This window comes from Perna viridis, chromosome 14 (assembly GCF_037379345.1).
Source record: "Perna viridis isolate PV_CMFRI_1.1 ecotype Kerala chromosome 14, ASM3737934v1, whole genome shotgun sequence".
Taxonomy (NCBI): Eukaryota; Metazoa; Mollusca; class Bivalvia; order Mytilida; family Mytilidae; genus Perna; species Perna viridis.
Genome location: NC_142458.1, coordinates 23,028,481 through 23,041,049, shown reverse-complemented (window position 1 = coordinate 23,041,049; position 12,569 = coordinate 23,028,481). Strand labels below are relative to the sequence as shown.

Here is a 12,569-nt window from a genome sequence, read left to right as displayed (position 1 = left end):
ACGTGGGGATTACTCGAAAGACAATTTTATGTTTGTTTCACCCATCGGGAAATCAGTAGTTGACTATATGATTGTCCCATATACAGTACTTCCGAATGTTTGTAACTTTGAAGTAAAACTGATTTCGTCTCTGATAATTGAAAATGGTGTTCAACTTTCGACGAATGCACGATTACCGGATCACTCTATACGTACCTGTTCATTTAGAATCTCAGAATATGACCAACTCAAAAAGAACATATTAGATACAACCGAAACCGTCACTGGTACTACGAATATAAAATATCAATCAACACGTAAATATAATGTTTCAAACATACCGCAAGACTAATTTACCAGAGAACGATGCATGCGATGTCTCGAAAATGTTATCGACTCTTTACTCGATATCCGCAATATTGACGATAGAATTAACACTATATGCGAATCATTCATTGAAGCTATTCATCATGAAATGGACAACAAGGTTGACTAGGAAGACTATACAACAAGTTCGGACAAACGTAAACGACGAAATGCTAAACCATACTGGAACAATGATTTACGAGATTTATTAATAGAAACAAACAAAGCTGAGAAAAAATACCTACAATTAAAAGAAGACAGACGGATTAAAAATGAACTGAAAAAAACGTTTAAAATAAAGAGAAGACAATTTGATAAACGTCTACGACAAGAATGTGGCTCAAATACTTGATAATATTAAAACGTTTAACCAGAAGAACCCGAAAGAATTTTGGCGGGAAGTAATAACCCAAACGATATTCTGTCTAGATGGAAACAGGAATACGCGAAACTTTTTTCTGGTGATATTCAGAATGTGGTCAATGATTTCATTGAACAATTAGAACAATTAAACACACAGTTAGAACAAGAATTTGAAAGTTTGAACCATACAAATGAAACGATTGATACTGAACAACAAAGTATAAACGATCCTATATCGATTGAAGAGGTTAAACGTGCGGTACATGGTCTAAAGAATAGTAAAGCAGTCGGAGTCGACAATGTTCCAAATGAAATTTTGAAAAGTGACAAACTAACCAACATTCTTCATGAACTATATAATGTTTGTTTTTCACATGGAATAGTACCTGATATGTGGTGCCAAAGTATCATCTGTCCGATTTTAAAGAATGAAAAGGACTACCGTGATCCATTAGGATACAGAGGAAATAGTCTTATGTCAAATAATGAATGAAAGACTTGTTAGATATCTTGAGAACAATAATCTATTGAGTGAAGATCAAAACGGATTTAGGTGTCTCAGATCATGTCTGGATCATATTTATTCCTTATGTACAATTTTGCGTAATAGAAAACTAATGAACTGTGATACTTTCTTGTGTTTCGTAGACTTTAGCAAAGCTTTCGACTCGGTCAACCATACTATTTTATGGAATAATCTTTTAAGTTCAGGTATACATGGAAATATGTTCAATACTATTAGATGTCTTTATTCGAAACTGAAAACTGCTGTCCGCTTGTCTGCCGGGATACTCACCGATTGGTGCTCAGTTGATACAACGCTCTTTGCGTTATTCATTGACTGTTTAGTACCACAAATTAACAATTTATCATGCGGCGTTCAAGTTGGAAAGGATATGATAAGCTGCTTACTTTATGCGGATGATATTGTGTTTATCTCTGATAGTCCATACGGTCTGCAACGCCAACTTGACGTCATACATGAGTGGACAAAATTAAACTGTTTACATGTGAATATTGATAAAACAAAGATTATGCATGTCCGTAAAACAACAACTGACAGATGTGATTTCTCGTTTATGCTTGGTAATACAGCAATTGACTTCGTTGATAGATATCGCTATCTTGGTTTAACAGTCTCTGAAAATATAGACTACAACATATCTGTAAAAGAACTCTCGGTTGCGGCTAGCAGGGCACTTGGATCGTTAACCTCCAAATATCTTCATATGGGTAACATGGACTATGCTACATTCGCAAAGATATACGAAAATACTGTCATCCCCGTAATGGACTATGCGTCAGGCGTTTGGGGTTTGAAACGATTTGATGTATTAGAGAGACTTCAATATCGGGCTATTCGTACTTTCTTAGGTGTTGGGAAAACCTCACCGATTCCAGCAATAACGGGTGATATTGGATAGACTCCAGTACATATAAACAATCAGTGTAACGCAATTAGATTGTGGTGTAGACTTATGAACTTACCGGAATCCAGAATTAGTCGAAAAGTGTTTAGTTGGGATGTTGAGATTTCGGCACGATACAAAAATACATGGTTTAATAGTGTTAAAACAATTTTGAACAATAGTGGTCTGGCAAATTTACTTGATCATACAGACAATCAAGACTTGATATCGACAAAGTACATTATTGACTCAATAAAGACTACACTTATAGACAATTTCAAAATCGAGTGGAATACAAAAGTTCAAGACATGCCAAAACTTAGAACATTTAATTATTTAAGACCGATTTTAGTACTGAAGCGTATGTGAAAAACTGTTTATCGAGGAAACAGCGATCAGTTATTGGCAGAATACGATGCGGGACACTACCATTAGAAGTGGAACAAGGCCGCTATCGCAATATTCCGTTAGACCGTAGATTCTGCAAAGTGTGTAACTCTAACCTCATTGAAGACGAAAACCACTTCCTACTTTTGTGCTCTGGTTACGCAGTTAGGCGAAATGAACTTATACAACATCCTTTAAATGCGCTAAAAGAACTGCTGACGAATAATTCCAAAATTGTTGCAAACTATATCATAGACTGTTTAGATATACGACGTGGTGTTATATAAAAACTTGCTTATTCAAACTTATTTCACCTATAACAAATGACGTTAAATTTATAGAACCCTCATTTTCTACTTAATGTGTACATATGACTGTGCTTCGTAAGCCTATCTGGCTGACTGAAATATATCTGTAATCTATGTATTTGAACATGAAAAATTCAGGTTGCACTTCAATAAATTATTTATTCATTCATTCATTCATATTGTAACGACGGAACCTGCTACAATGCAGAATACCGATGCGACGCTTGGCCGGATTTTTTGTCCTTGTCTGTAAAAATCATGTATGGATTTCATTCAATAAATGGCCTTTTAATTATATTATATGTGTTCGCGTCAAAAATTACCATTTGTCAGAGAAATTGGCAACAGTTAAATTTATCTAAACTAAACCTCCCTTCTTTGGACTTTAAAGATCCCATATTTTTGACGATCATAAACAATTTTATTAATTTGTCCTGTTATAAAAATCTCTCAAGCAGCCAAAAGGCAGCGAACCCATGGGTCCATGTGAAATCACAGTCCTCATCACCATGGATAATAATTCGATACAACCAAAAACACAATTTTTACATGCATACATGCATTACATTAAGATTCTAATATGATATAAAGAGGCTACTAAGTGTCTGATTTAGACAAGTGTTTGGATTTTTCAGAGCTTGATTTAGACAGGTTTCACTAACATCAAGTATACAGGCAAATATTTGTCACGTGAAATTCATGTCAATCGAGCTTCACATGAAATTAACGTGCATTTCACGTGAAATTCACATGACACAAATTCATACAAAAATATACGAAATAATATCAATAGCAGTTTCCATTATTGGGAAGCATTTGAAAAAAAAAACATTCTTATGATTATCAACCTAAAAGTCATCAATAGGTCAAAAGGGTATTTGTCTTTTCTTGTTATATACCACATGGAAGAAACGTCACTGTATCATTGTTTTTTTTTATTTGTTTTATACAGCCTGTAGTTCAAATCAATTTAAATGCATAAATGGAAATTGTGTGTACAAGGGATACATATGTAATGGTGACGACTACTGTGGAGATAATACTGACGAACGTTGTGGTGGAAATTATGATAGTTATAAGTAATAGTATTCTAAGTTAAAGCAAGATCATTATTAAAAATCGATGAACATGATACAGTGACAAAGACTAGGGACAAAACGAACAATTAAATGCAAAACCTGTAACATAAAAAAGTGCATCATTGTTTTCTTACAGTATGTTGAAAAATATTCAGATACATTATGAAATATAATAAAATATATTATGATATAATGGCAGATCCACGGGGATGGTTCCGAGACTTTGAAACCTTTTCTGTAGGAAAATGTTGTTAATTCTTTGCCAAATTTAGGCCGAATGATCAATTGATAGCCTGAAACCAAACCATTTTATCATCATCTGGATAAGATTCCAATTTAAAAATGTTTCATCCTGCGCTTAAACATTTATGAAGTTCATTATTCGTGATAGCGATGACGAATGCCGATGGCTAGACAATGAATGCGTTTCCAGTAGCTAGGCTTGTGACGCATGGCCAGATTGCAGTTTGGGGAAGAGGATCTTGGTTGTGGACGTGAGTTTTAAACAAATTGTTTTTGTCAATATAAGATACTCTGTTTGCCAACGCTTTGTTTTCCTTTCTCTCTTATTAGAAAGTCTGACGAAGCATTGCTCTTTAAGCTACTGGGTTTTAAAAAAATTGCTTAAAATTAATATTCACATCCAGCTGAAGCCATATGATTAGTTATATTTTTCTACCGGTTCCATAAGAAAATGATCATTTGTATTTAAATAAACAAGGGTTATACATGTACTGATATTTTGCTGGAATAATGATATTTGTCTTTCTTAATTGCCGAAAAAAGTGGGTTGTACCCTTTTCATGTTTATACATTGTATATCTACTATCAAATATTAAATTTAAGACTGTAATTGGAACTATTTCTGGTGCGGTAATGGAAACTGTGTTCACTATAGTTGGATATGTGATGGCGATAATGATTGTAGAGATGGTACAGATGAAAAAGGATGTTCAAGTAAGATGTTACTACTACATATACTTAATACAGATCATCTATCAATATTTTAAATGAACGGTGATTCCCTATCTTTTCAATATTGGATCATTATACGTTTCTCCTTTAACATATATAATCCAGATTTGAAGAAATCTCTGTATAAAAATACTGAATAATATATATTTTAGACACACAGGCCTTCTTAAGTGCTTATCCACGTGAATTACAGTAATCTGGCATGTCTGGTCTTAATCCCTGGAATCCGCTAGAATGTGGGTTCCCTTGATTACTCTTTGATGAATTTTTGCGTGAATACGTTTAAAAGATAAGTGACCTGCTAGGGGATCATTATGTAAGCACTCTAAAACTTGGTTCATATGAACATGTGGGAAAACATACTGCATACTTTCACTTCCTTCTTCCACTTACGATAAGGTGTACCAACAGCAAGAACTAGTCTGTCCCACTGATTCCAGTATGCTTTGTGGAAATTACCAGATGTGAAATATCATGCCATTTTGGTTTACATACAGTACTCTACCATTCAATTGCATTGCTTATAATAAAATCATTAATTATTACATTTAGAAGCCTCTCTCTCAAACTGGCATTTAGGGTTTTAAAGTTTTACAGCTAGGTAAGTAGTACGCCGTGATCTTTTCGATTGGTGAATGAGCACCATATATACAATAGTTAAAATGTTTGACTGCCTGTATAATGTCTAATAGTTCTCGGCGAGTTAATCCATTCTGTCTCTCTCGTTTATTTGATGATTTCCTATAGTTTTTTTGAACTGAATGTTCTTTGCCATCATCGCCAATTTGTGTCAGTACTTCACTAGTAACAGTACCACTGGCATCAGTTGCCAAGATAAATTCCTTTTCAAGAGAATGAGCACTAGACTTGAGGTAAGTGCTTATCTGGGAGAATTTATTACAATGATATAATCTTAGTCCCATTCGAAGACAACATTTTTCTCTTGGGGCCTCTGCAGTAACTTTACTAACTTAGCAAAGTCTTTTATGAAGCGCTTATAATATGAGCAAGTTTCTTGTTAGTTTTTTTTATATCATTCGAACTGGCTGGGGTAGGCCGTTTCTATCGCGGAAAACATTTTTTGTGGAACCTTTTCATTCGAGTATACCATTTCAATAACTGCTTGTGCAGCTGCTATCTGCAGAGCATTTTGGATATTTCTCAGACCTTTTTGATAATTTTCTTCCTTTAGAGTGACGTAGTCATTTTGCTCGACCTAAGGAAAATAACGACAGAAAATGTCATTTATACCAACAACACATGTTGAAACAAATAAATGTTGTTCAATCTTCCTCATAATTGATTAAGCTCAATGTCAACCCATATTACATAAGATGTTACGCTGATGCAAAGTCTGTACCAAAGTATGTTTAAAATGTCAAAATCTGTCTCTTGTTTTAGTTGTACCTACTCAAGGAATCCGAGTTGTTTTACCCCGAATCATGTGTGCCATCTCGGTTGTTTTACCCCCGTTTCCGTTAGTTTCGGGTCGTTTCGCCTCTACTTTCACCCTTTGGTTTTATTATATGAAAACAGAAGCTGATAAATTCTTCCACCTTTAATTTGTCAGTTATGTTACCTTGTTAAATGAAAAACAAATCAGTTTTATATGTTGTAAATTACTCGTTTTAAATCAATCTTGTGTAAACAAATATCATTATGCCTTACCGTGAATACCCGATGCCAGGTCAATACTGTTTGACGTATCACCAGGTGATCTTTGACTTGAACGTATTTCCATAGCAGGCACGAAACCACAATTAATTTTCCCACTGTCTTCTTTATAGCCTTTCTGTAATTTAAAAAAATTCCACCGGCGCAATTCAATTCAGATTTTCAGGGATGTTAATTTGAACCTTCCAACAACTTATATAAAAAATATAAAAAAATTTACCATTATTTTTTCAAATTTTATGCATAAACACAGAGATACCCTAAAAAATGACCCAAAATGGCTTCTGGATGTCACAAACTTGACCTTTTTTGACCTCACCAAATCACAACCTAAATGTCAAATTTCTCATTTCAACACATCTACTAAAATAATTTCATTATTCCTCTTCCATTTGAGCACAAAAAGTATGAGAAATTTTGAAAGGAAGTGTTTCTAAAAATTTTTTGAAAAATGCCCTATTATTATAGAAACTATAAAAGCTAACGGCAGATAATTGTGGTCTCGTACCAGCAGAACCTCTCTTGCTTCCCTTCGACGACTTTTCCAGTTAGTTTCTTTTGTTAAGACCAGTGTAACTCTACACGACGTATATTTGGAAGTTTCCCAATAAGCTGGTTCTTGTGTTGTATGTTTAGACTTACTAGTAGTTGATAAACCGCGTCTTTGAGACTATCTGCTAATAACACGGTCCTAATATCTGTAGCTGATATTGTTTTATCTGTGTATTACATAAAACGTGTAATTTCGAAGTTATTGCAACGACCAAGGCCGATAATTTTACATGGATAATCTCCAATGCACAGCATATGCGTTATTTCTATAATAAAAAAACCAAACAAATGACTTAATACATAACCTACAGTCATTTAATAAGTATCTACAAACAATACATATTTTTTTCTTTTATTTTGTTTTCAAATCGAGTCATTGAAAACGAAAAATACGTTGATGTATACTCATTTGCAAAGTTTCGTTTCTGGCACGTGAAAAAATTTACCGGTTTACAAAGTGACATTTTATCAAAGCTGATTTTTAGGAAGTAGTGGTATTGTAAAATGGTCGGAAAAACTGAATATAAGATATCTTTTAGGATATTTACGGCGTTATTCGAGGAATAAGAATGTGCATTTATGTAAATTTTACAAAAACCTTTAACTTTTAACATTTTTTTTTCAATTTCAAGATGGTTTTAAGATGTTTTTGTTTGAAACGGAAGTGGCCACACATCTCCTGACACCAGATATTTTTTTTACGCGAGGTGTATCTGACAATTATACACAAAATATTTGAAACACGAGAGTCAACACGCATGTGACCATTGTTTAAAGAGTGAAAAAACTGCACAAACTTTGGTGTTTTCAAGCCTTTTTAACATATTTCCCAATCTCAGCCGCCAAGTTTGAAGGGAATACATGACCAAATTATTACTATAAATCAATCAAATCAGCTATAAACACATTAAAAGAGCCGAAGAAACAACATAAAATTTTTTTCAAGTAGACTTTGTTTTTGAGGCTAAGTTATGCCCCTACCAAACAAACTTCTTTAAAGACAGAAAAGGCACTAAGAACATGCAAGTACATAACTGAAGATATGACTTGTACAAATGTATCCAGACAATATTTGTGAACTGGAAATTGTATGTGTAGTATTTAAACTACACAAATATGTGTGCCTTAAATGAAGATGGTATAAATACATCTCTTTTGAATACGAACGTTGTATTGCAAATGATATTCTTACCATTACATGTAGGTGTTTTTCTTGTACACATCTGATAAACTCAGAACCCTTTTTCTAAGTACATATGCACATGTTTCAGAAACCATCGGACATCTTCTACCTATGGATCATCACCTTCATCCCAGTATCTTAGACCTCCAGCTCAATCTAAGCATTTCTTGCAGCATAAAAAAAACAGTCTTGGACATCATTTTTGGGGTCTTGTCTAAATAAACAATCTATAATGATGGTAGGAACTGATATGCACCTGCACTAGGGCATAATGTGGATACTTTACGATTTTCTTAACTGATACCTAAATATTGTATGTCGTCAACTGTGTCCATATTTGAAGCACTTCTAAATTTTCAATTGTCAAATTATTTGCATTATTTGTTATTTTCGCGAAAATCTAGCGCTTAGGTGATTTTGACTAGAATGAGTATTTTAGGCAAATGCGTATACGTAAGGTGATAGAAACGGTCTCATTCCTTGCATCTTTTCACGTTTCATGTCAAAACAGTTATTCCATTAGATATACATTGACTAGTGTGCGAGTTATATGTATCTATGTCTTCAGAAACCGTTGCACTAGATATGTTCTTTGCAGTCTCTAGTAACTTTGTTTTTTTAGTCTTTTGACCTGTCATTTGTAAGTATATCGAGACGAACAATTTATCTCAACAAATGGCGCTGAAATCCGAACACTATTAATTTCTGAATGTAAACAATTTAAATTTGGGTTTATTCGTTCATGGATCGTCATTCGAAGTCAAATTAATATGGCTAGCCTTACGCCTCATATTATCTGAGTTTCCCATAAAATAAAAACCTGCGTTTGTGACACGATTTGCAAAAAGCTTACACCCAGTTTTTTTTTATTCACCAACGTTTTTTTCAACTTTCGGAATTTTCCAGATGCACTTTTGCAGACTTTAATTTTTATAAGCAAATCGGAGGTTGTTTTTAGAAAGTCAGAGGACGCTTACCCAACCACTGCATCTTGTCCATGCTCCAAGTTTATAGTGTTTACTTACTTTTGTGTCTTTATACGTATTATTTTCCTTATTTTACTTTCTTTGTTGTATGTGTCTGTGTTCCTTTTCTGGTCTTGGTGCCTGGATTGCATTCTACTGATTTCCACAACAATATTGATTCCCTTGATTACTCCTTCATAATTTTCTATATCTCAAAGGATATGTACAGTGCGTGACTGCCTTTGTTCACTCTTACAATTCTAATTGATTGAGATTTTATCTTATATATCAAGGATTCTTAAGTTAAAATTTCGTTCTTTTGAGGGATCCACTAACTATTCTTCCTGAACTAATAGTTATTTTCATTGTCTGCCCTTTATCATGTGAATTCCCCTGCTGTCGCTTGATTGGAAAATGTATAGACATGTCTTTCTGTGATTAAGAGCAAAGTTCAACTTAACAATTAAAACAGTCAAAAGATGATATTTTGAAAGCCTTAAGATAAACGAATTATACTATTAATATATAATTGTGCTTTATTTGTTACAAATATACTTCATTACAAAAATAAATTTATTTTAATCACACCGAAAAGTATTAAGTAAGTATGTATTGATACATCTACCCGTTTAGTATCAATTATATTGACGTGCTTGATCATAAACATAGATATATATTGGAATGTAAAAGAATGCTACATTTTTGTGTATAAATTCTTTAAAAGAAGAAATATCACAAGGCAAACTAGTTTTCATTTAAATCCAAGCAACCGATACCCGCAGTGACCGGTGCACCTGGTCCATGCTCCCAGTTTTTAGTGGAGTCCGAGTTGCTCATTTGCTTTTGTTACCTTGTATGTATGATTTTAGTTACTTTTTGTTCTTTGTTCTGTATGTCAGTTTTCCATGTCTGGTCTTTGTCCCGGGATTACATTTTTTTAATTACCCTATAACCTTCGTTCTCTTGATTACTCTTTTAAATATGTTATTTGAAATCGGGGTACGCCAATCAATGTTTTATACATACATGATGTCAGGATGTTATTTAATCAAGGGTAACTATCATGACATCTTAACAATAACAATCCATAGATATTGTTTATAACTAATTCAACTCAAAGAAGAAAATCAGCAGTGTAGCATTTTAAATACGCAGGAACATATTCAAAAATAAGCAAGGAAAACAAGATTGAAGCAAAAATATGAAGTACACATTCCAAGGACAAAGACTAGACAGGAAAACAGACACACACAAGAAAAAAAAAGAACAAACATTATAATGCCACATAGTTATGATAATCATATCATTGTAATATCTTTATTTTGGAATAGATACATATGAAAATCATAAAATAATCATTTGTAAACTAAGATATACGATTACCATATCATGCAATCCATACGTTACACATATGTGGCTCATTTGACTTAGAACGTAATTATTGCCATATGAAACAAAAGAATGTTGTTAATAATGTAGAATAATGTGAACACATTTTAATGCTTAAATACATATATCAACCTTGTAAATAAAATAATAACAAAAACAAAATAAAATAAATGCACACCGTCCCGGTAAATCGATATTACTACAAGACAGTCATAATTTCTACATTAAACTACATTGCAAGAAATGGTCGAGTATTTCACCTTGATGATTATTGTATCATATTCTTACTAATTACAATATCCTTGTAAATATAATGCTTGTTATTTAATATTTCAAATATCGTTTGGCCTATTCTGATATTTATACATACGTGGACATGAATAACAAACAAACATTGCATGCGTTACATTTCATCTTTTCTGAAACATGCCTTCAAGCATTCAAGAAACTTTAACTTGGTTTGTCTATTACTTCAAAGCCTAGTCATTGAAGATGATGGTCCAACATTCTTGAACTTAACAAAACTATTTGAATTGAGGTGTTTGATTTTTCTAACCTTCAATATAACTCGCATTGTTATATTTTTAACGATAATAGGTATGGTGAATATGAAAGAGAGACTACAACACCACTGGGATGAAAATATCAGCAAATGGCCATCCATCGATCTTAAATGAACAACGAAGAAACCTTCACACCACAGGGCAGCCTTATTTAACATATAAGAGAACTGCGTACAGAAAGATTTTAAAATTTTTAAACTGTCCTATCGAATGAAATACAACTCTGCCCTTGGTAATACGTTACTGACTTAACTTCACATTTTAATAGCATATGGAGTTCGAGAATGCGGAAGGGGGTCGAGTTCGATGTGTACAACTGGTTCTTTGATCTTAAATATCACAAGAATGCTTACGAACAATAGTTTTAATGTTAAAGTAAATTCATAGAATTTATGTTGATAAGGTAATATTGAACACGCACTTTTTGATTACCCATAGCCCCATTGCTCATCTTTATGTCTGAAGATATATATCAAAATTTAAAATGAACATTCCATGGAAACAGATTATTTATATTTACAAAGTTAAAGCGGTAATCAAAAGAATGTAATGCAGGGACAAAGGCCCGACATGAAAAACAGACATACACAACAAAGAACATAAAGTTACTAAAATCATACCTAAAAAGTAACAAAAGCAAATGAACAACTCGGACTCCACTAAAAGCTGGGAGCATTGACCACGTGCACTGGTAAGGCAAGCGTCCTCTGCTTTTCTAGAAACACCTGCCGAGTTTCTCATAAAAAGTCAAGTCCGGGGTAGACAAACGAGAAAAGGAAAACTATGACCCGTTGAATAAATCAGTTTTCATGGTGCAGATGGATACACCATAACGATCAACGAGTTCATGATAAAACTTCTGTAGTGATGACTTCAATCTTGTAGCACTAAAACCCTGTTCCAGAAGCCTATTTGTTAGAGTTCTAGTGCGATACAAAAAGTCTGCGTAGTTTCGGCAAGCTCTTGCATAACGTATGAGTTGTGATATGAACACTCCATACGCAGGCGCTGAAGGGATGTTGCCACAGATGAAAGGAAAGTTGACAATTTTGAATGAAAAATCATCACGTTTGTCGTAAAGCTTGGTCAATAGTTTCCTTTACCATCGATTTCTAAGTGTAAGACTTCACAATGTCTGTAGTATCCTTTATCTCAAATTCTTTGGGATAGATGCGATGTATCAAATCCCCGAAATTAGGATTGTTTAAAGATAATACGTCATCTATAAAGCGGAAACTGAGTTTAAAGGATCAAGCTAAACGATATTCTTTCTTTCGGATTAGATCAGGTACAAAGTCAGCCTCATAAGAGAGAAGGAAAGGTCAGCAAGTAAAGAAGCACAATTTGTTCCAATTGGAATGCCGACCGTCTGTTGAA

General features: G+C 33.6%; 1 long non-coding RNA gene across 1 annotated transcript; it reads right to left on the bottom strand.

Annotated features, from left to right (window-relative positions):
* Positions 1-4,827: 4,827 nt before the first annotated feature.
* Positions 4,828-9,102, bottom strand: LOC148598674 (uncharacterized). Its single transcript, XR_015918741.1, has 3 exons — positions 8,285-9,102; positions 6,535-7,358; positions 4,828-6,082 (listed from the first exon to the last, which is right to left on the bottom strand). It is a non-coding gene; the product is annotated as an uncharacterized LOC148598674 (long non-coding RNA).
* Between the last annotated feature and the right edge of the window lie 3,467 nt (positions 9,103-12,569).